This window comes from Kogia breviceps, chromosome 3 (assembly GCF_026419965.1).
Source record: "Kogia breviceps isolate mKogBre1 chromosome 3, mKogBre1 haplotype 1, whole genome shotgun sequence".
Lineage (NCBI taxonomy): Eukaryota > Metazoa > Chordata > Mammalia > Artiodactyla > Physeteridae > Kogia > Kogia breviceps.
In genome coordinates, this window is record NC_081312.1 from 78,801,714 (window position 1) to 78,827,400 (window position 25,687).

At 44.0% G+C, this 25,687-nt stretch overlaps 1 protein-coding gene across 4 annotated transcripts in view; it reads right to left on the reverse strand.

Moving 5' to 3' along the window:
- SCG5 (secretogranin V) overlaps nt 1–25,687 on the reverse strand; it is a 53,978-nt gene that overhangs the window by 16,094 nt on the left and 12,197 nt on the right. The window lies entirely within an intron of this gene.

The window sequence follows — 25,687 nt, forward strand, 5'->3', positions numbered from 1 at the left end:
GGCTGCATGGTCTCTATCCCCTTGATTATAAATGAATATGCAGTCTTCTATCCAGTGGCTCTACCACAACATTTTAATCATTCCCACTCTGTGGGATGTTTAGTGTTTCCCAATTTACTCTTGGGCATTTAATTTTTTCCATATTTTGGATTAGTTTTCCTCAGGAGAGACTCCCAGAAGTCAAATTACTGGGTCAAAGGCTATAAATATTTTATGGCTCTTTATATTGCCAAACTGTTTTCCAAAAAGGAGGTACCAATTAATAAAATATCAACAAAATCTGAGAATACCATTTTTATAACATCTTAACCAGCATTGGGTTCTACAAAAATAAAATTTTATGTTGTCTTTGCTAATTTAAAATCTTGTAGAAAAATTACTGTTTTATTTTGAATGTCTTTGATTACTAGCTCAAATATTTTTCCATGTGTTTATTTACTAGCTTTAATTTCTTTTCTGTGAGTTGTCTGTTCATGCTCTTGGAATTTTACTGTTTCTCTTATCAATTTGCATGAACATTTTACATAATAAAGATATCAGGCCGGGCTTCTCTGGTGGCACAGTGGTTGAGAGTCCGCCTGCTGATGTAGGGGACACGGGTTCGTGCCCCAGTCTGGGAAGATCCCACATACCACGGAGCGGTTGGGCCCGTGAGCCATGGCCGCCGAGCCTGCGCATCCGGAGCCTGTGCTCCGCAACGGGGGAGGCCACAACAGTGAGAGGCCTGCGTACCGCAAAAAAAAAAAAAAAAAAGTTATCAGGTCTTTGGCCATTACATTTCCTGCAAACACTTCCCCATGCTGTCTGACTGAATTCTGGTTATTATATTTGTAATATTGATAGTTTGCTAACCTAAGTTTTAATATTTATGCACTCAGACTTCTTGTTGTTATCCTTTGTGATTTCTTCTCACCTTCTAAACTTACAAAACTATTGCCACTTCAAAAGTACTATCAACATTTAGGTATTTCTTTCAGTTTTTCTATTTTTAAAATGAACTCTTTGGTACAGCCACTATGAAAACAGGGTGGAGGTTCCTCAAAAAATGAAAAATAGAACTAACATATGATCCAGCAATTCCACTCCTGGGGATTTATCCAAAGAAACTGAAAACACTAATTCAAAAAGATATATGCAGCCCAATATTCATTGAAGCATTATTTACAACAGCCAAGATATGAAAGCAACCTAAGTGTCCATCAACAGATGAATGGATAAAGATACATATATCTTTATATATCTATATCTATATTTAGATACATATAAAGAAGATATCTATATATCTATATCTATCTATCATCTATCTATCTCCCACCCTCCCTATCCCACCCCTCTAGGTGGTCACAAAGCACCGAGCTGATCTCCCTGTGCTATGTGGCTGCTTTCCACTAGCTATCTGTTTCACATTTGGTAGTGTATATATGTCCATGCTACTCTCTCACTTCATGCCAGCTTACCCTCCCCTCTCCTTGTGTCTTCAAGTCCATTCTTTACATCTGTGTCTTTATTCCTGTCCTGCCCCTAGGTTCTTCAGAACCATTTCGTTTTTTAGATTCCATTTATATGTGTTAGCATACGGTATTTGTTTTTCTCTTTCTGACTCCACTCTGTATGACAGACTCTAGGTCCATCCCCCTTACTACAAATAACTCAGTTTCGTTTCTTTTTATAGCTGAGTAATATTCCATTGTATATATGTGCCACATCTTCTTTATCCATTCATCTGTCCATGGACACTTAGGTTGCTTCCATGTCCTGGCTTCTGTAAACAGGGCTACAATGAACATTGTGGTGCATGACTCTTTTTGAATTATGCTTTTCTCAGGGTATATGCTCAGTAGTGTGACTGCAGGGTCGTATGGTAGTTCTATTTTTAGTTTCTTAAGGAACCTCCATACTGTTCTCCATAGTGGCTGTATCAATTTACATTCCCACCAACAGTGCAAGAGGGTTCCCTCATCTCCAGAATTTATTGTTTGTAGATTTTTTGATGATGGCCATTCTAACTGGTGTGAGGTGATACCTCATTGTAGTTTTGATTTACATTTCTCTAATGATTAGTGATGTTGAGCATCCTTTCATGTGTTTCTTGGCAATCTGTATATCTTCTTTGGAGAAATGTCTATTTAGGTCTTCTGCCCATTTTTGGATTGGGTTGTTTGCTTTTTGGATATTGAGCTGCATGAGCTGCTTGTAAATTTTAGAGATTAATCCTTTCTCAATTGTTTCATTTGCAAATATTTTCTCCCATTCTGAGGGTTGTCTTTTGGTCTTGTTTATGGTATCCTTTGCTGTGCAAAAGCTTTTAAGTTTCATTAGGTCCCATTTGTTTATTTTTGTTTTTATTTCCATTTCTCTAGGAGGTAGGTCAAAAAGATCTTGCTGTGATTTATGTCATAGAGTATTCTGCCTATGTTTTCCTCTAAGAGTTTTATAGTGTCTGGCCTTACATTTAGGTCTTTAATCCATTTTGAGTTTATTTTTGTGCATGGTGTTAGGGAGTGTTCTAATTTCATTATTTTACATGTAGCTGTCCAGTTTTCCCAGCACCACTTATTGAAGAGGCTGTCTTTTCTCCATTTATATTCTTGTCTCCTTTATCAAAACTAAGGTGACCATATGTGTGTGGGTTTACCTCTGGGCTTTCTATCCTGTTCCATTGATCTATATTTCTGTTTTTGTGCCAGTATCATACTGTCCTGATTACTGTAACTTTGTAGTAGAGTCTGAAGTCTGGGAGCCTGATTCCTCCAGCTCTGTGACAAATCATATCTTGATACATATTTCTTCTATTAGCTTTGCCACTCTCATTCTGTTGTTTTGTCTGGTGAATCTCTGATCATTCTTTTATTTTTAACCTTTCTATATCTCTCTGATGACTTTTCCAATTCACACTGAGGTGCCTGCCTTCAGAGACCTTCTAGAAATTCACATTTATTAACTCACATTAACCCAAGACCTGCAAAAAGTTAGAGAGACAGATCAGTATACTTGGTATTGATATATTTGAAGTTCTGTACAATCTTGGCATTAGAGCCACCACTGTGCTTGCTATAGGGCATGCCTTCTGGTGTGTCAATACATGTCTCAACTTTTGAAAGCACCCTAGCCTTAAGTGCCAGGAATTATCCAACTTGGCTTCAGGAAGAATGCATGTCTTAATGCTCCATTAGTAATTAATGAAAGAAGCAAACACAGTTTCCTTTATGGAGGACCTGCCAAGGCTCTGTTTACCTCTGTGTACCAGTGCCATTAGAATGAATGGCACTCTTGTTAGGAAGCAACAGATGTTTAGCACCAGGCAGATACATTATAACACAGGCTCTTTTAAAACTATATTTAATGACATCAAATCAAAAAATACCGAGGAACTATGGGAGACAGATGGAAGTAAAAAAAAAAAATGCTATCCTTTGCTCTCCAAGAGCTTGAATTTTATAGACAAGTAACCACATATAGAAAATAATTAGAAAAAGATATCATTGAGTATACAATCAAACACTAGTTATCTGGTTCAGTATAATTTTTAGATTATGCTGATCTACTGCACCTGAAACCAAGTCAACCAAACTGTTAGGATGCCATGGATGCTATTTGGTCCATTCATCTCATACTCAACCAAACATATTTTAAAGTCATTATTCAGTCAGTTTAAAAAAATATGTACTGAGTACATACTACACATCAAGACGTGGACTAGAGGGTCAGTGATGAACCAGATAAATATAGGCCCTGCTCACACAGAGCTTACAGTCTGTAAGAGATACATAATGAAACACATTTTTAATGATACAGATGAACTTATTTACAAAACAGAAATAGACTCACAGACATAGAAATCAAACTTATAGTTACCAAAGGGGAAAGGGTTAAAGGGGGGAGGGATAAATTAGGAGTTTGGGATTAACATATACACACTAATATATATAAAATAGGCTACTCTATAGCACAGGGAACTATACTCGATATTTTGTAATAAGCTATAATTGAAAAGAATCTGAAAAAGAATATATCTGAAAGAATATATCTGAAAAAGAATATATATATATTATATATATTGGTATATAACTGAGTCACTTTGCTATACACTTAAAATTAACACAACATTGTAAATTAACTATAACTCAATAAAAAAAAAGAAGCGCAGATTTAAGATGCAGAGTTGTGATGCACTTATAGTGTAACTGGGATACAGTGAGATGTCACAGGTGCTTAGAGAAGAAACATCTAACCCAGATCTAGGATGTGGAGGACTGCCTGCAGGAAGCAATGTACCAATGATTATGTGCAGTGCTGTAGAAGACACAAATGTAAAAGACACGATTCCTGCTCTCTACTTGGTTCTTCATTCTAGTTGGTTGTTTAGCACCAACACAATAAGCCAGTGGTATGTTATAAGATACATTCCCTGATATAATTCATTATGGCATAGACTATAAATGATGTAGAAATTCAGGAAATAGGGAACCTTCCAGGAAAACTTCCATGGAAGAGGTGACACTTGAGTTGAATCATGAAAGGCAGGATCCATCCTTATAGGTGGCAAAGAAAAAAACTACACGTGAGGGCACAGAGGTAGGTGTGAGCATGGGATATTTGAGCACCGGTGAGTGATAAGCACTGCTGGGGAAGGGAGAAGCTGGATGGGAGAGGAGAAGGCCAATGCAAAGCCGAAAAGTATGAATTGATATAATAACAAATAGCAACCAAAGCTTTCTGGGAAGAAGAGTGATATAATAACTGGATGTTGTATAGAACATTAATTTATCAACAGTTCAAAGCCCCCTTTCCTACCTCGGGGTGCACATCAGTATCACTTGTGGAGTTTTCCAAAATTCCAATGCCCTCTACTCCAGATCCACTGTACCCAAGCATCCTTCTGAAGACCACTGTACATAGGTAAATTGGAAGGAAGTTAAGAAGACCTAATAAAAGGCAATTGCTAAAACTCATGGGAGAAGCGATAAGGATTGGGGTTGGGGTGGCCACAGCAGGAGTAGAAATAAGAGAAATTTCAAACAGTGCACAAGGGAGAGATGAGTCAAGAGTCCATGAGGTTTCCAAAGTCTAGAGCCCCCTTGATTTGGGAAAATAATGCCATTGGCAAAGAGAGGATCTTTCACTACAGCTTTTAAATTATTTCAGGCAATTAATTATTTCTATCCTGTGATGATGCTTTATTTGTTTCCGTCACAGCCACATGTTTCTAGAATAGACAAAAAATATTTAATTCTTGCCAAATAAGTTATAAGCCCTTTTGCTTACATAAACCTTGCTTTATATAATAAAACTGGTACCACCCAGCTGTTTACTTTCAAATTCTAGATATCAAATCATTGGTAGGTTTTCTCTGCATTGTTATGGCAATAAAGTGCCAGTCAGTTGTGATGTTCAGAGGCAAGGGAGAGCAAGGAAGGGGAAGGAGGGAAAGAGACCTGGGTTGGTCTGACCTAGGCCAAGGCCCTTAAATCTCCTTCTTGGCCTGCACTGGAGCCCTCCATAAAAATCTGCCAAGGCTTTTTCCACATCTTGGGGAATTTCTCCAACATCTTTTTCAGCTCTTTCCTGCACTCCCATCCTTGCTTTGTGCTGGGATTCTCCCTCCTCTGCATGTCCTTTTAGTTTGGCAATTCTAATGGGTGGTTGATCTTGCTGGTTTCAGACAGCTATCTGGTCAGCCTCAGCTCCATGCTTTGCCACCTGTAGCCTTGGCTGGTCTCAACGTGGCAGCTCCCAGCAAGACTCCAGAGGACCACCAGCCGGGAACCAGCACCACCAATAATCACTTATCCAGAAAAAGGCACTCACTTTTCTGTTTAATTTAAAACTCCATTTAGTTTCAAATCCATTTAGCTGCCTTAGTGATTCTGAAGATCAGTTGTCATTATCTAGTAAATGAAAATATGAAAACTGAATACTACTTACTGACGCCTAAAATTTTACCTGGCTCTGGACAGTCATGGGCTTTTTTTGTTATAACAGTTGAATTTTTTAGCTGTTTAGTTATGCAGTAAATCTCCTGTATCGCACCTTACCTTGATGTCATCTAACTCTCCTAAATGCAGTGCATAAAAAACAAAATCTGAATAAGAACCTGCTCTATAAAAAAATAAATAGGGCTTCCCTGGTGGCGCAGTGGTTGAGAATCCGCCTGCCAATGCAGCGGACAAGGGTTCGTGCCCCGGTCCGGGAAGATCCCACATGCCGCGGAGCGGCTGGGCCCGTGAGCCATGGCCGCTGAGCCTGCGCGTCGGGAGCCTGTGCTCCGCAATGGGAGAGGCCACAACAGTGAGAGGCCCGCTACCACAAAATAAATAAAATAAAATTCTAAACAAAAATAAAATCTGAGTGAACTGGGGTTTCCAATTATAGTAACATCTCACTTATCTCTTTACTGGAGAATGTGGTTTTCCACATAGTATCCAGATCACTGAAATATCCCCATTAACATCAATATTCATTTATTTAACCACTTTAAGGGAAAATTTTCACCATGAATTTTAGGTAAATACTCTAAACAGCAGCTTTGAAATATGGTTTTACCTCTTCTTGATAACTTGGGCCTAGTATTGGGAATATCCGTGACTATATAGTTTTGTAGCAGTGTGTTCTCAGAGCATTAAAATGTATACAGCAATACAACTGTATTAAGCAGTCCCAGCTGCTAGGGCTCTTAAAGTTCTTTGTCTCCTCCCTCTTTGTAAGCTATTAATCCCAGTCATCCCCAGTGCTTTTCATAATAAAGCTCAGTGCATAAATAAATAAACTGAAAGTGGGTCAAGGCCCTGTAAGTCCTGTCTTCAAATTTGCTTTACCACACACATATGCGAGGATCTCGTCAAAATGCAGAATATGCGGGCTTCCCTGGTGGCGCAGTAGTTGAGAATCCGCCTGCGGATGCAGGGGCCACGGGTTCGTGCCCCAGTCCGGGAAGATCCCACATGCCGCGGAGTGGCTGGGCCCGTGAGCCATGGCCGCTGAGCCTGCGCGTCCGGAGCACGTGCTCTGCAACTGGAGAGGCCACAACAGTGAGAGGCCCGTGTACCGCAAAAAAAAAAAAAAAAAAGCAGAGTCTGATCAAAGTCTGGGGTGGACCTGCCTCTGCATTTCTTACGAGCCCCCAGGTGATGTCGATACTATTGCTCCAGTAACCACACTTTCAGCAGCAAGGGCTCGAACACCAGAGGGCCAGACTTATTCGGATTATATGCAAAATAAGAGTCAGTTAGCACTTAGACCTTGGAGTGACCATCTTGGTTCATGGAGTTTGTGACATTCAGCATGGCTGCTGAGAGGCTTTTTAAAAGTCACTTGAGGTTTCAGATAAGGGAGCTCTAGCTACAGCTGAAGTCCCTTTATTTGAGGTTGTATTTTAATCCTAGAGGCACTCGCACACATTTCACAAGAAAAGGAGCCCACTGCACCCTTTCCCATTCTAATTAATTCTGTGGGCCCTGGAAGTAAAGACCTGCTCATGAAGCACCAAGGTATGTTCTCACGGAATAAGCGGTGTCTTCCGCAGAGCCCGATGCAAGAGCCCGGGGCTGAGGGCGATGGTTTTGGTAGAAGTCAAAGTTGGTCAGAAAAGAAAAAAATGAACAGGGGCTGCACCACTCCCCCGCCTTTTTGTAACGCTCTGATTTCAACACTTTCAAAGTACTTTCATCTCCTTATTAAAACCATTTTAGTGAGGTCCGTGGGACGACAGTTACTACTCATAACTGTGAGAAAGTGAGTCCTAGGAGATCATTACTTGCCTAAAGCCGCTCAGCAAGTCAGTGCTATTGGGAGCCTGGGATCCCAGCGCTGTTTCCAGGCACCAGGAGAGCTTCCCGGGGCCTCCTGCCATCCATCATCCAAAGATCAGCTTGTGCTCCCGAGCAATAGTTGGTAGGATGGCCTATCAGCATAAAAGGGGCCTCTCTCGTATTTTCTAGCTCACTCTGAGGTTCCAGAGTGTCAGCGACCAGGGCGGGGTCGACGTTCCCCCTTGAGCCAGGCACCAGCGGGGTGACTCTAAGACACGGCTCCAGCCGCGGGCCTCACCACCGTGGGTCCCGCGTGTCTGAGCGCCAGCCTCACGCCAGAAGGCTGAGAGCGGCCAGGCACAGCCCCTTCCCTGCAGACTCTTATTCACAATCCGGCAACACCCTGCCAATCTCGCAGCCAGGAGTCTCACCCGCAGCCCCGCGCTGGGGCCGCTGGGGGTACCGTGCGGCGGGGTAGCCTGGTGCCAGGGAGCCGGTCACCTACCTCCTAAAGAGGGAGTTCCGTGAGGAGAGTTTGGCAGGCAGCGGGCACACTCGCCTGAATACCAGCCATTCAGCTGAAGGGAACGGATCCAGCAGTTTTCACTTATGTTACCACAAACAGCAGATGCTAAAAATACACTGCGGTCTGGGCCTTCATTCCAACCGCGTGTCTCCATACATCATTTATAAAGCGATGTCCAGCTTTCCTTTTGTTCATGGTCTGGGAGACTGAAGCAGTCAGAGAGGTGATTCCAACGAATGCTGCCCTCTTTTGGTTTGTCCCTCTGAAAGGGCAAAGGAGGGGGCAGCTGAGAAAGAGGAAAGAAAGCCGAAAGACAGCAGAGGCCCCCGGCCGGGCCGGAGGAGGAAAGAAAAGTGAGGCAGGTGAGGCCCCTGATGTTGGTTTCCGAGGCCACAGGGCAGGTGTGGATGCTGTGATCAGGCAGCCCCGGCTGGACATGAGGGGAGAGAGGGGGCCTTAAGGAGGAAGGGCTGGCCGGCCCCAAAAGTTTGCGGGTTTTTTCCCACAACCTGTAAACACGTACACTTTTACAAAAAGTGCTGTCACTTCTCAGCTTGGAGGACAACAAGAGGGCCTTGGGGATGTGGCGGGTTCAGTTCCAGACCACCACAATCAAGCAAATATCACAATAAAGCCAGTCACACAAATGTGTGGGTTTCCCAGCGCATATAAAAGTTATGTTCCTGCTATAGTGTAGTCTGTTAGGTGTGCAATAGCATCATGACTAAAAAAAAATGTACATACTGTCATTAAAAAATACTGTCTTGGGCTTCCCTGGTGGCGCAGTGGTTGACAATCCGCCTGCCGATGCAGGGGACACGGGTTCGTGCCCCGGTCCGGGAGGATCCCACATGCTGCAGAGCGGCTGGGCCCATGAGCCATGGCCGCTGGGCCTGCGCGTCCGGAGCCTGCGCTCCGCAATGGGAGAGGCCACAACAGTGAGAGGCCCGCGTACCACAAAAAAAAAAAAAAAAAAAAAAAAAAAAAAAAATACTGTCTTGGGCCCGTGAGCCACAACTACTGAGCCTGCGCGTCTGGAGCCTGTGCTCCGCAACAAGAGAGGCCGCGACAGTGAGAGGCCCGCGCACAGCGATGAAGAGTGGCCCCCGCTCGCTGCAACTAGAGAAAGCCCTCGCACAGAAACCCAACACAGCCATAAATTAAAAAAAAAAAATACTGTCTTTCTAAAAAGTGCCAACCATCCTCTGAGCCTTCAGCAAGTCGTAGTAGTAACATCAAAGATCACTGATCACAGATCACCATAACAAATACAATAATAATGAAAAAGTTTGACGTATTGCGAGAATTACCAAAATGTGACACAGACACAAAGTGAGCAAATGCTGTTGGGAAAATGGCACCGATAGACTTACTCGTCACAGTGTTGCCATAGACCTTCAATTTGTCAAAAACGCAACATATGTGCAGTGCAATAAAATGAGATATGCCTGTAACCTGTCACCTCCTGTACAGCCATGGGTTTCTCCATAGCACAGCATTCAGGCAAGTTTCAGGCAAGCACACGACTGTCTGCACTGGAGCAAAGACAGAAGCAAGGAGATAGGGCTGGAAAGAGACAAACAACTTAGCCCTTATTAACGGGGGAAAAACACCTGAAGGAAATGGCCAACTTGAGGGGTGAGATTTTTAATGTCTGACATTTGTTTCTTCTTCCTTCAAGCCCAATAATTTAAGTGGGCTAAAAGGAAGAAATGAAAACAATTAAGAGTAGTTTCTGCAGATTCACAGACATAGAGAACAGACTTGTGGTTGCCAAGGAGGAGGTAGGGTGGGGGAAGGAAGGATTGGGAGTTTGGGGTTAGCAGATGCAAACTATTATACATAGGATGGATAAACAACAAGGTCCTACTGTATAGCACAGGGAACTATATTCAATATCCAGTGATAAACCATAATGGAAAAGAATAGGGAAAAGAATAGGAAAAAGAATATATATATGTATAACTGAATCACTTTGCTGTACAGCAGAAATTAACACAACATAGTAAATCAACTATACTTCAATAAATTTTTTTTTTTCCTTTTGGGGTATGCAGCCCTCTCACTGTTGTGGCCTCTCCCTTTGTGGGGCACAGGCTCCAGACGCGCAGGCTCAGCAGCCATGGCTCACGGGCCCAGCCGCTCCGCCGCATGTGGGATCTTCCTGGACCGGGACACCAACCCGTGTCCCCTGCATTGGAAGGCAGACTCTCAACCACTGTGCCACCAGGGAGGCCCGAGAGCACCTTTTATATAAAGAACCTTTATAGCCTGCCTGTGTTCGGGCCCCGGGTTCAAATCCACATGCTGTCGCACATCTGATGACATCCCAAACCCTTTTTAACTTGGGCGTAATTTGCTACATGCATAGCTAAGTATCTGGAATGTAGTAAGAACTCAATAAATGTTAACTGCTTTCATTATCCAATCAATGTTTTGTAACAGCACAATTAACAGAGCCCAAATTCACTATCCTACATATTTTTCATTCTGATGCCCACAGTTCTGTATTTGGGGCAGTGAGATACAGGGACTCAAAAACAGTTGAACTTTTTATTTACAGCAGTGCCTCCTCATCCACTTAAAACTAAAAAATTAATGCTTGAACTCATTCTACTCATTTTTTTTCAGGGCAAGCACCCCCCCCCCCCCCGCCCCGCCTCAACCAGGCAACATAATCTCTTTCTCAAGGCTTTGCCATCCACTTACAGGGGACAAAACACATCCACATAAACACATAAGTGCCAATTTCATGGAACAGACCATGAGCACAGTGGGGGAAAAGAAATATGTATCCTAGAATGAGAAAACGAGCATCTGATCACATACAATTAGAGATGGATGTTATGTCCTCAACTCTCCTCCTCCCTAGTAACAGTGTAGTTTATTTAGGCTGTTTAGAATGGTGAGGACTTATGTTGCAACATTCACATTCTCTAAACTCATGACAAGTGACCCCAAAGCACACAACATTTGGTAATTGAGAAAAACAAAGGAATGATTCTATCTATGCTGAACTGGCTTATTCATCGATTTGCCCCAGGGCAGGGGGCTGGTCCAGGCAGCTTGCTAAAGCTATCGTAATGCTCTGAGTGCGAGCCTGGTCCCTCAGCAGGGACTTACCCACGTAGCCTACATCACTGGCAAATGCACCCCATTTCAGCGGCATCATCCTATACATGCCAGACAGATCTGAATTGAGTTGCGCCTGTTGGCAAGTAAGCAAAAATGAAACTCACTGTTCAGATATTTTGTCTTGAAAGGCATTTGTTTGCATGGCTTTCTTTCTTCTTTTGCTTCCTCCCTCATCCTAGGATCTAAAAGACTCGGGCTCCTTTGGGACCAAAGGCAACATTATCAGCTTCTACTCGGAGGCACGCAAACAGTGAAGGCAGAAAGTCGGAGTTGAAATGTACTGCGTTTGTAGCTTTCACATCTCCATATGGTCCCAATTTAGGATCACAAGCAGAGTTGTTTATTTTAGAAAAGCTTTTTAGTTCACTTTTAAGGTATTTTGCTTAGGCATTGCTTGCTTTTCAAAAGGAGAAAATGTGTATTTTTTCCCAAAGTGGTGTTTGTTTTGGCTGTTTACTCATTTGCAGAAGTTCAGATTCTATTCTGTGAATTTAACTCATTTTCCTGCAGCCACAAGCCCCGCCCCTGCCCAACACATACACCCAAAACTCCAAATTAAAGCAAAATACATTAATTTGAAAATGGGCATTTTTAGGGTAGCTGTGAATTTTGTGGGTTTTGAAAAAATCATTTTAACAGGTAATTTACAGTAGCATTTTCAGTCCCTTCATGTAACTTCATTTGCTGCCTGAAATGAAGTCTCTATTTGGCAATTTATATGGAGGCCAGGTATGTTTTTGTACTGAGGTTGAAACCCATTTAGGGTTCTTTAAAACCTGTACTCTATGATTCTTGCTGAAATTATATGACTTAACTGGGAGGCAGTGGAGCTTAAGTTGGGGTATCAACTAATGTTGAAGAAATGGGACATACAGACAAAATTGTGGTGGGGATTGGTATTAGGTGAGGATATTGGTAAAAAAGTCAAACTATGAACTTGGACCCTCTAGCACCTGGTTCCATCCAGGAGTCCTGCTGTCTCCAACTATTCAAAGCCCCTAACTGCATCTTCCTTTCTGAAACTTCACTTACTGATGACATCCTCTGTCCAGAGCCTGGGCGTCATTCTCTGACACAAATCCTGGGTGTCATTCCTCTACTAAGAAGTATGAATTAACACGTGGTACTCTGCTCCTGTATAATATATTTGCGCCTTGGATAATTATTTTAACTTAAAGTCATGACTTCACTAACAGGAGTTCCAGGCCCCCTGATGTACCAGCTAAAGAGACAAGCAGGCTATGTCAGGTTCTCAGGTCAGGAGAAAGGACAATGGCGGTGACGATCCTGATAGGCAGGCAGAAATCAACGTAAGGAGGACATCAGAGGCCAAACGGGAGCCAAGTAAATGGCTGCAAGGTTCATGATTAGTGATCAAGCATCCAAGGAAATAGCTTCCAACACAAAGGAAAAAAAAGGAGGTCTGCAGAAGTGTAGAAAATAGGGAAGCAATGACTGGGTGAGCTGACAGGTGACGTCAACAACAAGCCATTTGGGATCATGGAGGTGGTCCTCTGCTCCAGTCTTAAAGCTCTTTGATAATTTCTTTCCCACCAGCTTGAGTGTTACAGGGGCAGCAGGTCACTAGGAACACAGGGCTGAGAAGGAGGCGTGAATAAGGGGTAGCAGAGGCCATGGTGGGTCCATTCTGGATGGGATGGAGATGGGAGGTGACAGGGCTTGGCAGTCCTGTGCTTGGTGTCAAGAGTCTCCTTTCTGAGGTTCTGCACTGGCCAGAGAAGCATCAACCTAGCCCAGAAGATACATGCCCAGGAATGCAATCATTTCCTATGGCAGCCCCCTTGTCTGTAAATTAAGACAAAGGGACTCAATTCCAGTCAGGGAAGGCCTCTGGGCCATGACAAAGAACATTCCCACCTGGTCTTACCAATTGGTATCTGCATTATCGAGCCCCTATTTCCCTTTCTCCATCCAAAGCTGCTGTAAGTAACTAAGCATCTTATAAAGAGCTAGCATAAACATTTGTTTTGGACAAACAGTGATCTCCTTATAGGACATTCTTTTCTGAGTTTCTAGCAGTTTTACCTTTTTTCTTTCTTTCTTTTTTGTTTTTGAATTGCAGCCTCGGGAGGAGAGGGCAGGTGGTGTGTGTGTGTTGGAGGGTTGGTAGGCGGGGGTACACTGGGACTAAATCCTCTGCAAACATTTGGTATAGTTTTTCTGGCCTGTAGTTTTCCCATCTCACACACATATTCCCAACTTCTTCCTTTGGTAGCCATGTAATCTCTGCCTGGCAATGTTATTAAGAATAAAACAACATCCTCACACACTGTGGATGGGAATGTACTAGGATACAGCTGCTTCGGGAAACAATCTGGCAGCTCTTCAAACGGTTCAATAGAGCTATCATATGACCCAGCAATTGCAGGTCTAGGTATATACCCAAGAGAAATTAAAACATACACCCACACAAAACTCATACTCAATGTTCATAGCAACATTATCCATAATAGCCAAAAAATGGAAATAAACTAAATGTCCATCAATTTTAAAAAGGAATAAGACAACGTCAAAACCAACAAAAAGTGCTTAGCTACTTACTCAGTATAAACTACGTGCCAGGCACCATACCTGGAGCTAGGGGCCCGTGGCATGCTGGAGGAGACACAAAGTTGGTTGGCACAAAGCTGTGTGCAAAGTGGAAGCAGCTCCCACTAGGGAGGACAGAAGACAGGCATATGCCATGCAACACTGAAGTCATAACTCATGTGTTTCTTCTGAACCTTAAAAATGGCAATCTTTCTTACCCACAAATGGTAATGGGAGTGAAGAAAGCATAATTCAAATTCATTCATAAATCCAGACTTACATAGCCTTAAAAAATAATTTTAAAAATTTTGAAATGGCTTCAGCCTCCCCACCCACCTTACCAACTAAAATTTTAACTAGAATTACTGATGAGAAACAAATTTCATAGTCTCTCTTTACTTGCAATAGTAGATAGCAGCTCTGTCCTATAGAAATATAATGAAAGCTACGTAGGTAATTTTAAATTGTCTAGTAGTCTCATTTCAAACAAATAAAGAGGAACAGATGAAGTTAAATTTAATAATTAGAAAAATTTATCCCAAACTATGCAAATTGCTATATCAACATGTAATCAATATAAAAAATGACTGATGAGATATTTTGTATTCTTTCTTTCTTTTTTGGGGGTACTTCCTTCAAAATCTGGTGTGTAGTTTATATTTAGAGTACATCGCAATTCCAACCAGCCATATGTCAAGTGTGTAGTAGTCACCCATGGCTGGGGTCTGTGTGTACAGCTCAAGTTCACAGAGGAGGTGAGGCATGGTGTGCAAAAGTAGAGGCTCTTGGGCTTCCCTGGTGGCGCAGTGGTTGAGAGTCCGCCTGCCGATGCAGGGGACACGGGTTTGTGCCCCGACCCGGGAAGATCCCACATGCCGCGGAGCGGCTGGGCCCATGAGCCGTGGCCGCTGGGCCTGCGCGTCCGGAGCCTGTGCTCCGCAATGGGAGAGGCCACAACAGTGAGAGGCCTGCGTACCGAAAAAAAAAAAAAAAAAAGTGGAGGCTCTGCAGTCTGAATGCTTGAGTTTGAATCTTGGCTCCATCACACTACTCTATGTCCTCATCTGTAAAATGAGAATAGAAATAATGCCAATTTGAAGGGGTTGGTATGAGGGTAAAATAAAAATGAAATAAATCAATAACATAAATTTTAAAATAATAAAATAATTAAATTTAATTTAAAAATTAAAATAAGACAAATAATAAAATAAAAATATAAAAACTAAAAAAATAAAATAGACCTTGTGAGGTTTTTTGCATGGATCTTGGCAAATATTAAGTTGTTGTAATTTTACAATACATGTGCTCCATACTTAAAAACTTAATGTGATCCTGGACAAGTTATCTTACCCCTTTAAATATTCATTTTCCTTTTCTGTAAAACAGAGGTGATAATAATACTTCATTAAGAAGATTAACTTGCACAAACATAGCACTTAATAAATGTTCGTTTCTCACCCCTTGGATTCAGGTGTCAACAGAGAAATAGACAAAGGGCCAGCAGAGTGGGAACGGAGGTAAATGAGCCCGGGGAATTGGCAAACTGGATCATCACAAGGTGACTGTGAGACAGGCAAGCATCTAGATGGTTCCAACCTACCTCGGGCAGTTTGAGAGTGCCCAAGAGATGTGCTTCTTTTGTAGTCCCTGTACTAGAAGCCATCTAACAACAATCAGGGTCACTGTTTCATAGGCTGATGGAGGATGGATTTGCATCTTATATGATACGTCCCTGCTTATGCCCAATTCAACAGACAGCCATTCGGTAGTTTAAAGCTACAGCCATGACCTGATTCTCTTGGTGTTAATAAGAAGAAAAACAAATAAACCGTTCATTTACTATATAATTCAAAATCTCTAATGGTAATGGCCTTGACTGCTTTCCCACTCCGAGGCTTGTTTTTTCATATTCAATGCCTTATACAAGATTTTGAGAAGGAAAACTTAAAAATTTTAATTAGAACCATATCCTAAATACCCTTCTACTCTTCTGCATATTTGTTTATTTTTTCTTAGGATTGATTTGTTAAGAGTTTTGGAATTACCGGAGAAGAGCTTTTGAGGATGTTTGAAATCCATGATTCAAAACAGGGAAGGTCACAAGAGTGATGGGATTGGTTATGACACCAGAAGGATCCAGCCATTCCTCAAACCAGGGGCTCAGAACGCCCCACCCTGCACTTCAAGGAGATGTTGTAAACCCTCCCAAGGTTTTAATGCCCCTTCGTGCTTTCACGTTCCAGAAGGCTCATTTCTGAATAATAATAAAACTGCCACGAAAAACAAAGTGAGCTCTAGATGATACCAAGGGCTCAGCCGTTCCTCCCACCAATGGAAAGGGAAATTTCGATAAGACACGAACAGTCCTTGATTTTACCTAAAGGGACTCACAGCTCTGACGCCTCACTTCTCCAAGGAATTCAATAAAACTAAGCGTAACAATAAAAAATGAAATAAAACAGACAGCACGAAAACACCCTCCACTAAACTAGGTCCCCTCTTGATCTAGATTTATCTCTGTAGCCATGTTATATCTTTCAGAAAGTGGCAAAAACCACTCTTTTATTTTAAAATACAGGAGTTAATGCTGATATGATCGATTACATAAAACAGCATCGGGCACAGACAGGTGCCTTACCAAAATGAATAAATATCCTGAGAATCTGCATAGAGATTATTCAGGATACTCATGTTATTCTAACTACTTCAGGGGCATCAGGCACAGTTTTAGGGAAAAGGGGCCCTGATGAATAAATGTACTTTTAATTCATTTAAAGGCAGTGATTTGAGATTTAAGGGACTCTGGAGGAGTTGGGGAGAGGGGTGCAACCACAGAAATGTCATTTATTTTTATTTTATTTTATTTATTTATTTATGTATTTTGCGGTACACGGGCCTCTCACTGTTGTGGCCTCTCCCGTTGCGGAGGACAGGCTCCGGACGCGCAGGCCCAGCGGCCATGGCTCACGGGCCCAGCCGCTCCGCGGCACGTGGGATCTTCCCGGACTGGGGCACGAACCCGTGTCCCCTGCATCGGCAGGCGGACTCTCAACCACTGCGCCACCAGGGAAGCCCAGAAATGTCATTTAAACCATGAAAAGTTTTTCATCCAGAAATCCCAAGGGTTTTACTTATGTTGATGTCTATTCCCCGCCTGATAGAGGGAGAAGAATGATTACGAGAGGAAGAAGGGGCTCTGAGACCAAAACTGGAGACACAGATAGAGGCTGGGTTTCCTTAGGCATCCCTGGCCCAGCCCACAGTTGTGAAGAAATTATTATGGATTTATTATTATGCTTTGGAGCCTCATCTCCTAAGTGAGACTGTAGCCTCCTTACCTCTCTCTGTCCCCTTCAGTATTTTTTTTTTTTTTTTTTTTTTTTTTTTTGCCACACAGCTTGTGGGATCTCAGTTCCCTGACCAGGAGTTGAACTCAGGCCATGGCAGTGAAAGCCCAGAATCCTAACCACTAAGCCACCAGGGAACTCCCCCTTTCAGTATTCTTTACGTAGAGCAGCTATTCAAGACATATTCGTTGATGAAATGGCCTCCGTTCTGTGAGACTGGAGGTAACTAAACGGTTCTCAGCAGGTTATGTGTTATTTATACAAACAAAAAAATTCTAGCAGAACACACATGAATAGTTGCTATAACTGCTCCTAGAGGTGGAATTACAGTGAAGTGAATGTAGCTGAAGATTCAGAACCTCTCATTTTCATAGACTGCTTCCAAGGCCCTGGACCTAATTTTGTAATTTGGTGTTATTTGCCTTAAAGAGGGTTTCCAAATTACATAAGCTTCAGGCCTCACAAAGCTTGGATCTGCTCTGGGCTGTTCTTAAAAGCCATCCATGAATACCATCGTGGAGTTTTTATCTCCCATTATTTTAACTCCTACTTATCCAAAGCAAATATAAATCAATTAGCTCTGGAACCATGGACAAATTAGGCCTGGGTTTCCTCGCTTCTGAAAATGACAAGCAACTGCATAGGATTCCTCATGTCCCAAAAGAGAGAGATGCGGAGAAGATACAGCGAGAAAAGAAGGCAGCAAAGGACCTGAGCCCCCAGCCCCAGTCCTGGCTGCACTGATAACAGCTGGTATGTGACCTTCAGTGAGGAACTTCACCTCTCCAGACCACAATTTTCTCTACTGTGAAACGAGGCAGGTGGACAAGATGCTCTCTGAAGCCCCATCTCCTCCTGTGCTTCCAATACCCTAATTTATGCCGTAGGCCACATGTCTCACCTTCTCTCACCAGATGCTCACAGGGGCCCCAGGGAGTATTCAGTGGGGTATTCTGGTGAGCTTCTGGATTCTAATTCAGTGTTCTTTCTGCTATACCCCACTGCAGACATTTGCCAGCCCAACAGTAAATAAGGCTGATGTCACTGGCTTTGATGGCCTTCAAAAAATGCACTGTTGTCATGCTGAGTCAAAGATGATGCTCTGACATGAACCAGCCTTGTAGCGTGTGGACGTGGTGATCACAAGCGTGCAGCCCCCTTCCCACGAGAGTCAGTGGATTTGAAGCTGCAGCTGGTACAGCTGGTCGGCAGGGAAACGTCATTTTTTTTCTCATGCCTCCATTCCAAACCAGGTTTCCTTTTCTCCATTACTTGACTGTCTATTGCTGACAGCTAGACAATCATTGGAATCACCTGGTGCACCCCCAAAAAAAAAAAAAAAAAAAAATCCTCAGCAGCCCCAACTGCCCAGAACTACCAAATTTACATTCCTGGAGATATTGGGGGCCAGGGATCTTTAATTCTAAAAGCTTCCCAGCTGATTCTGATTACCCAGCGGGTGAGAATATCGCTGTTCTCGGTAGTTTTCTCTATCTTCACAGGCCTGGAAATGCCACAGCACTTGAAACAGTCTATCCCGCTACTCTGATGCCTCTTGTTACAAAGTCAGCTGGGGCAGTGTTGGCTGGGACAAGTAATAACAGCCAGAGAACACCCCTATCACAAAAGACTGCGCATTGTACGATCCTGTTATATGAAGTGTCCAGAGTAGACAAATCCATAGAGTAGATTAGTGGTTGCCAGGGGTTGGGAAACGGGAAAAGGAAGTAAAGGGAGGGGAGGAGGGGGCACAGATGGAAGGAGTGGTGATGGCTAAGTGGAATGGAGTTTCCTCTGGGGATGATAAAAATGGTCTAAAGTTGACTGTGGTGATGTGAATATGCTGAAAACCATTAAAATGTATGCCATAAATGGGTGAATTGTATGGTATGTGAATTATATCTCAATAAATATATAAGTAAATAACCAGCCCTAACCTTCCCTTCCTCCTCTGCACACACACATAAACACACACCCACACACGTACCATGCCAACTTGTGATCACTGGCAGGTTAATCACAAACACCCAACAAGTGAATGTGCTCCGTGTTTGGCATTCAGCCTCCTTATCACCTCACTCACCTGTGACCGCTTGTTATGACCCTCTTCCCACCCTCCCAGACCAGATCCCAAATTGTCCCAGGCCAATAGTGCCACCTGGTGGCCAACCCAGGAAATCTCTGACTAGGTATTTCTGCGCTACCTACCTCCTCGCAATCTGAGGACCTCAGGCATAAGCCATTCTCTCCTTTTTTCTTCTGCCAGCTTCAGGGTTCAGTTAATTCTCATTTAGGTAATCTCCAATTTATACACAAGCATTCCCTTCCATCTCTTCTCCCAACCCTTTTCCAGAGTCTAACCCTTCAACTGCTGCTAAAAAGCTTAAGGAACTTCAGTTATAAGCCTGCACTCTGAAGAAGGAAAAATCTGAAAGTGGTTAGTCACAATCCGATCTACTAAAGAACAACGCAACTTTTTTTTTTTTTTTTGCGGTACGCTGGCCTCTCACTGTTGTGGCCTCTCCCGTTGCGGAGCACAGGCTCCGGACGCACAGGCTCAGTGGCCATGGCTCACGGTCCTAGTTGCTCCGCGGCATGTGGGATCTTCCCGAACCGGGGCACAAACCCGTGTCCCCTGCATCGGCTGGCGGACTCTCAACCACTCCGCCACCAGGGAAGCCCCACAACGCATCTTATTAACAAATATTTTGGAGAATAAGAAAAGCAAATAGCTACATAATAGATGGAAAGATGGTCAGTTTTGCTGGTAATCAAATAAATACAAGCTGAAAACAGTGTCATTTTTGCCTCTCAAAAGATTTTAAAAGGTAATACTAACAGTCAGCAAGGGAGACAAGATTCCCACAGAGGAAGAGAGAGCAGCCCTATTACTCCAACATTTACAGAAATCAATCTGACAGTAGGTAGGAAATGGAGCCTAAAAATATGCATGGAGCTTGACCCAATTTTTATTTTCATAGAAATATGTAGCCTAGAGTATTTATCAGGAGTCTACACAAAGATTCATATGCAAATATGATCACTGAAGCAATGTTTTTGATGGGGACAAACTGGAACAACTCTAAATGTCCTGTATTTGGGGAATACTTAACTGAACGTGGGATAAACATATAATGGAATATAATTCAGTTACTAAGAATAGTTACAGTGATTTTAAAAAATGATAAACAAAAAGGCTCTTGATATCATATTAAGTATAAAAATCCAGATTAAAATATTTACAGTATGGGGGGAGGGATAAATTAGGGGGTTAGAATTAATGCATACACACTATTGCATATTAAATAGATAACCAACAAGGACCTGCTGTACAGCACAGGGAACTATACTCAGTATTTTGTAATAACCTATTAAGGGAAAAGAATCTGAAAAAAAAATGTATGTGTAACTGAATCACTGTGCTGTACACCTGAAACTAACATGACATTGTAAATCAACTATACTTCAATAAAAAAATATTTACAGTATGATTTTTTAAATTACATATATATGCATAGAAAAAGAGACTGGAAAAAAGCACAATAAATGTTGAGATGCTTTTTTTTTTTTTTTCCCGGTACGCGGGCCTCTCACTGTTGTGGCCTCTCCCGTTGCGGAGCACAGGCTCCGGACGCACAGGCTCAGCGGCCATGGCTCACGGGCCCAGCCGCTCCGCGGCATGTGGGATCTTCCCGGACCGGGTCACGAACCCTTGTCCCCTGAATCGGCAGGCGGACTCTCAACCACTGCGTCACCAGGGAAGCCCAATAAATGCTGAAAGTAGGTACCTCTCCGTGGTAAGACTGTAAATAATTTATTTTCCAAATCATCCACAGTGGCCTTTATTACTTTTGTAATAAGAAAAATTACTATAAATATAAGTAGTCCATAGCACTTAGAGAGTCTTTAAAGGTATCCCAAATGTCCTTCTGAAATGTGCTGCACCAGGAAAAATAAAGCCTGCAGAGAAGTGGTTCTCCACAGGAGGCGATGTTGACCCACAGATGACATGAGTTCTGGTTGTCACAAGTCAGGGAGTTCTGCCGGCATGTAGTGGGCAGGTGCCAGAGATGGAGCCCTCACAGCAGAGAAGTCTCTGGCCCAATGTCACAGGTGCTGAGAGTGAAAACCCCGCTCTCAAGTCAAACTCACACGATTTGAATTCAGACCTGTATCTGTGTCCCCCTTAGCTGGTCAGTCCTGGCCAATTACTCACCGACGCTGCACATCAACTTGCCCTTGTGAGAGAAAAGCACCTGCATAGGACTTCTGAGGGCAAAAGTAACCAAATATATATATATATATATATATATATATATATATATATATATGGTGTCTGGCACATAGTAGATGCAAATAAACATTAGTTCTCTTCCCCTATAAGCACATTTAAAGAAAAAATACTATTAGTATTCAATTTTGTGTTTCCTTTTGTTAGGTATTATAAAAAAGAGAGCTTCTTAACCTTTTAACTAACCTCAATTACCCTTTTCAAACGTACATTTGGAGTCAAGTCAGCTTTGATGTGCTCTCCCCAGATTCTAGAGCTTTAATATCAGGTTGATAGGATGAAAAAAAGTGAATTCTTGAATCTACCAAAAACTCATGGAGGCAAATGTTCTAAGTACTGGGGTTAATGTAGGTGAAAAGCTGATCTTCTGTCCTGACACTGCCCACTGGGTCCACCCTGGGGTCTGGAGGGGGACACAGGGCACCAAAGGACACACAGGTGTTGTGTGTGCGTCTCTGCTTAAATCGGAGGGAGGCTGATGGTCATCACGTGCTCTCCTCGTTGCTGTAACTGGGGGTGAGGGATGAGATTTGACTCGTCTTGGACCACAGATGAAGGCACTGAAGCAGGGTGGGGAGGCCTGGGTGGGTATGCGGGCTGCAGAGAGAGTTGTGTGGGTACCAGGTACCGATCACTTACTCTGCTCATGGCCTGGATCTGGAGAGCTGGGAGGAGCTGAGCGCTCTCCCTGCCTGCAGGCACGTCTTGCACAGCCCAGACCCCTAGGCTCCACAACTCTGCCTGTAAAAAAAAGACAGACGCGCTGACCTGGCTCCAGCGTGCTGTATGCAGACCCAGTTCAATGAGAACCAACTGCCAAAAATCCTCTTCACTGACCCCATGCGAAAAAAAAGAATCCTTCTGGTATTCGTATAATGCATCATTTACCATCAGAAGAACTTCTCTTTTACCCATCCCTTCGGAAACATTTTCAGGCAATAGCACCTGCACTGTTGCCATATTTTTGCACACTCCAGTGACCAAGGACTATTCCGAGTCTGGACAAACTCCACAAGTGGTCCTTCCCATCATCTGCTGAAGGATTAAAAAAAAGAAGAAGGCAGGCAAGCAAGAGACAGGAGAAGCGACCCCCTGGTTCAGTTCAGGAGACGGGTGTCTCGGGTAGTTTACAGCAAAGGGACTCCTCCCAGCACGCCCATCCACTCTTGCTGCTCAGGTGGAAAACGTGAGTCACCAACATCTCGTCCAGACCGGGCCAGGCTTGTTGACACAGGCCTGCTGAGCTCTTGGACCAGGAAGGTCCCCTGGGCCTCTACAGGGCAGGCCACTCTACTGGACTGACCCATCTCCTCAGCCACAATCTGTCTCATGCAAAGATAAACGTGGACAGGCCACCGGGGGGAGATGGCCAGTAGTGCCCCGAGCCTGTCACAGACCCCTGCTGGAAGGGCCCGTCACCTTGGTTGTTTCCAGCCCTGGGGGGAGTATCGCTCTGCCTTGCTCAGGCCGAACACCATGCCGAAGTTCTCACTGCACGCTGTGCCACACCCACTGGGCACCAGCATCCTCTGAAGTGCTGGGAGGGGTCAGTCTCTGGCCCCCTGAGAGCTTACGATCCAGTGTGTGTCCCACACAGAACAGGTGGAGCAGCTAGAGGAAAGAGCTGGTCCACAGACCGTCCAGGCCGCGCTGAGCATGGCGGGAGGCACGCTCCCTCGATTCTCTCTCTGAGGTCCATACGCGCTGAGTGACTGAAGCCACACCCACGTCCATCCCCCGAGATCCCAATGGCCTTGGTATCTAATGCGCACGTATCTGACCAAGACACAAAGAAATACCCCACCCACCTCCCACCTAAAACCACCACCGCCGCCGCTGCCAGCCAGGCTTGGGGCAGCCTTTTTATCTGCAAGGAGACAGAGGAGGTGCAGGACACTCTGCAGACAAGGGGACAGGCAGAGTCACACGCATCATGTACCCCTGTCCCCGGATGCTCTTAAGTAGAAAAACTCGGTGACAACCCTCAAAGTGACCAGCTTTCCTGCCACCTCCCCTCCACCCCTAACCACCCTGCAACTCCACACATTCTGGATAAAATGTCTATTTCTTCCCGCCTCCTCCTGCCTCAACCTGAGTCCCCATGATCCGCAAGATCCTTCCTCAAGGAAGCCCGGCTCAAGTTCAACTGACCTGCGGCGTTTTTTGTTTTTTGTGGGTTTTTTTTTTTTTGGCGGGGGGGTGCGTAGCGCAACGCTTTACCTCCCCTCAGAGCTCCTGTCGTGGTGACTGTGAGAGCCACATTCTGGACTCTCAGCTCCTATCCCAGCGTGTGGAAAGTGTGCATTTCTATTTTTATGTCCCTTTCCCTCACCTAGACTTCAAGCTCCTCAGACAAGGGCTGCTATAGTCACAGTAAGAGAACACGGGCCCGGCCGCTCCCCTGCAGCTCCGCGGATACCAGTCTGTATCACACCCATTTAACTGACCCACTCCACAGGAGCGAGGGGGTGTATGAAAATACAGTTTATCATTCCTGATCATGCGTGTGTTGTCTCATTCTTACCCCTCTGGAGCACCGATGGAAAACGCATCCGGGGATGGGGTGAGGTTTCGGAAAGGCAGTCCAGTTCTGCTCCGTTCCCGATCCTCAGGAAAACTACCCAGTTCCTCGGGTCGGAGTTTAACTTTTACTAACAGGTTAAGAGGAGATAATGACTGACCCTTGTTTCACAAAGATCCTATGTAAAAAAATTAGATGTGTGTTGGTTGGTTTGAAAATGTATCCAGGTTACAGCTCCTGGCATTTGGTAGGCACTCAGTAATTACTTATGGAGTCAGTAAAAATGGAAATGTGTTAGATGATATTTTGATAGGACGCATGGTTCGGGGGAAGCATACTGATCATGGCCTGCCAGTCACGCCAGCACGTGGACAATCTGCTCTCAAGCGACTGAGAACACGCTTTCCAACCCATCTGCACACCATTCTCACACCAGCATCTCCTACAGGCACATGAGCATGCTTCGCTCTTGGCTCAGCAGCTGACTAAACAGTCAGTCTTCTTGACTTGTAAGATGCTTCTATAACCCATGTCACGGCCAAACACAGGACATTCAGTCATAAGGATAAGAAATAGAACAGAGCGTGGTTGGGTACGGAAAAATTGCTATTTACTGTTTTTCAGGAAGCATCTCTCTTCACTATAGTCACATGTTCCTAACTCCTAAGGTCAACACTAGCTAGAGCACTTCATAAGACTGGGGGTGGGGGGATGGGGGGGATGGGTACTGGTTCCTCCAAAGTCTAACATGCAACTATGGTGGGCAGTTTCCCCAGGCCAAGCCTAGGAGGACGCAGGGAACATAGGATATGACCATAGACACAACCATCTTCCAGCCCTGAAGCCATTTATACCTAGAAATATATATGGTAGAATGAGACAGGTAATGACCATGACAGCAATGCTTCCCATGGGAGTAACATCTCATATTGTCCTAAACACTTTTATATGTATGATTTAATTTGACTGCTATATCAACCCTGTGAGATGGCCTGGGTAGCTTACCTCCAACTTCAGACCGGGAAACTAAACTTCATAGAGTTTAAGGGGCTTGCTTAGTGCCACAACGGCAGGTCTGAGCCAGGACTCAAAGCCCTGGGCTTCGAGCCTCGGTGCTTTTCCTGCTACGTCACATGATGATCACCTCCCCCACCATCCACGCGACGTCACATGATGATCACCTCCCCCACCATCCACACCACGGGTAAAAGTCACACTTAGTTTTAACCGTGGTGCCAAGCTGTGGTCTGCTAAACCCTCCCAACCGGCTCCCACAGCTTTCTTTACGAACCGTGGTGCCCAAGGTATTTGCACCAATTTGTTCCAAGAGGGCAGTTCGTCGGAAAATTTGCTTTCTGAAGCTTCACGTCCCTGAAACACCATCTGCCCCAATCCGCCTGTGGTTTACCATGACTCCCAGCATCATTACAGCTTCTCAGCTAAATATCACAGGATTAGCCAAGTCTACGGGGGTGGAAGACAGCTGGCTGGAGAAATTCAGTCAAACCTAACACAGCTGGTTTGCCAACTAGATCGAAAAGCTCAAGCCGTGTGATTGTGGGCAACTTG